This window comes from Mauremys reevesii, linkage group 1, assembly GCF_016161935.1.
Source record: "Mauremys reevesii isolate NIE-2019 linkage group 1, ASM1616193v1, whole genome shotgun sequence".
Taxonomy (NCBI): Eukaryota; Metazoa; Chordata; order Testudines; family Geoemydidae; genus Mauremys; species Mauremys reevesii.
The window spans coordinates 10,121,283-10,123,790 of record NC_052623.1 but is presented as its reverse complement, the minus strand read 5'-3'; the positions used below and the strand labels follow the sequence as shown (position 1 = coordinate 10,123,790).

At 49.5% G+C, this 2,508-nt stretch overlaps 1 pseudogene; it reads left to right on the top strand.

Annotated features, from left to right (window-relative positions):
* Window positions 1–499: 499 nt before the first annotated feature.
* Window positions 500–1,260, top strand: LOC120400411 (annotated as a pseudogene).
* The last annotated feature ends 1,248 nt before the right edge of the window (window positions 1,261–2,508 follow it).

Sequence of the window (2,508 nt, the reverse complement as noted above, 5' to 3'; positions counted from 1 at the left end):
GCGGGTGTCAGGGGGAAACTTTGAGAGCAGGTTATCTCATAGCTGCCTATTGCAGGAGTCCTTCCACCTTCCTCTGAAGCATGTGAAACTGGCCACTGGATACTGGGCTAGACGGACTGCAGGTCTGATCCAGTCTGGGAATGTCTATCTTGCTACCGGTGGTGTAAATCCAAAACATTGTTTTTCTTGATTTTTCTTTAGCTCCTGAGAGTTTCCAGACTTGTACTGAGAGCAGAAAGATATCTCATTAAATAACGTCTACTTTCCTGTTCTTTTTCCTTTCAGGAAGGAAAGTTCAAAACTCCTTGGATCTGCTCATTACATTATGTCAGCTGTCAATGAAACCAAATTCAACTCTGCAGTGTTCCTTCTCACTGGGATACCTGGACAGGAAGACGTCCATCTCTGGATCTCTGTCCCCTTCTGCTTAGTGTATGTTATTTCAATAGTAGGAAATTCAGTCATTCTGTTTATTATAAAAACAGATCCAAGCCTTCATGAGCCCATGTACCTTTTCCTTTCCATGTTGGGTGTCACAGACCTTGGCTTATTGATAGCCACCATGCCAACGATACTGGGCATATTCTTGTTTAACTCTAGAGAGATCAGCTCTGATGCCTGTTTTGCCCAGTTGTTCTTTATCCAGTCATTTCAATGCATTGAATCCTCCGTGCTCTTGTTGATGGCCTTTGACCGCTTCATTGCGATCCGTGACCCGCTGAGATATTCTTCCATCTTAACCCTACCGAGAATAGCCAAGATGGAACTGGTGTGTGTGCTAAGAGGGGTGGCCGTAATGCTCCCATTCCCCCTTCTCCTGAAACGGTTCAGATATTGTCGAGTGAATGTCCTCTCCCATTCCTACTGCATGGACCAAGAGGTCATGATGATGGCTTGTTCGGATATCAGAGTCTACAGCATCTATGGCTTGTTTATTACAGTCATAATTTTGGTGTTGGACTCGCTGCTCATTTTTCTCTCATATGTGATGATTCTCAAAACAGTGCTGAGCATCGCGTCCCACACAGAGTTCATCAGGGCCCTGAACACCTGCGTCTCCCACCTCTGTGCCGTCCTCCTCTTCTACACGCCAGAGTTCAGCCTGACTTTGATACACAGGTACTCGAATGGCTCTTTTCCTTGCTTCAGATTGTCCTGGGCTATGTCGACCTTCTGGTTCCTCCTCTGATGAACCCAATCGTGTACAGTGTGAAAAGCAAACACCTTCGTTCGAGGATAATCAGGGTGTTCGTGAAGTGAAGGGTCAGTTTAGCACCCCGCCCCAGTGCTTGTGACATAGGAAACAAGAAACACAGGACCTGGTGACTTATTCCATCCTGGACCCTTATATCTGTGATACATGAGCTACTGATCTCCACTCTGTACAGACATGTTCAGATGGGGTCTAAGGCCTAATGCAATGGTATAGGAGTTGTTTCCACCCATTGTAGAGGGAGGACAGGGCACTGGGGGAAGGAGACCAAGGCAGGCAGCAGCATTTACCAAGTGACTGTGTTTGTGGAGAGCCAGGGGACCGGTAGTATGTTGGCCCATAAATAACCGTATCAGTGGTTGCTCCAGACTCAGAATCCCTGACAATACTCTCCGTAAAAAGAAGGGACCTGCATGTTGTTTCTCATTACACCTGGCCTGTCACTGTCCCGTCTGTGATTAAACATCCTTGGGCCATGAAAAAAGCTGCAGAGATGTTTTGTGGTCACAGTGCTCGCCGTTCCTGAGCGCTCTGGGTGCTGCGTGATCCATGGGGGCTGCACCAGCTGTGGACAGGGGCTATTCAAGGGACATAGACACCCACCCTTCCCCCACTCCCTCAGCCAGGTGCTTGCAACTGAATTATACCAGAGACCTCATTAATGTAGGAGCCACAAGGGAAGCCATTCCTATACCCGCCCAACCACCACCACCACCGCTGGTGTCTCTGCACACAGCACACCTGCAGAGCCCACTCCACAAGAAAGTGCAGCAGACCTGGCTGTGTGAGTGAGTGAGGGTCTGGCACACAAGAGTCCTGGGAAGAGACTCAGGCCTATATTCCCCTCCCCTGCATTTCTGCTGCCTCAGTAATGCAAAGGGTTGGACAAGGGCCTCAGCTCCCCAACAGAGTCACAGCAACCTCCTGTCGCAGTCCAGCCCATTCAGTGTAGCGTGACCACTCTGGGGAACCCCAGACCCTCCATCTGCCCTGGTCAGGGGACCCAGCCTCTGGGGAAAAAGGAGCATGGTGGGGCCTCATAGCGAGGGTGGGATAAAGTCCGCCAACAGTGAAAAGTGGGCTCTGCCCATGAACAGGTGTGGATCGGCACCACAGGGAATTTGGACAAATGCTTTTCTGGAGTCTTTCAGCCCACACTGGGACTTGAATGCTGTAGTTTGGAACTCCCCTGCCCAATTCAGGAAGTGTGGTCAACCTTAATTCAGTGGCCATTAGAGATTGCATGTTGGAGACTGTCCCCTTTATGGTAGGAGAGATTAGAGAGGTCAGTGAAC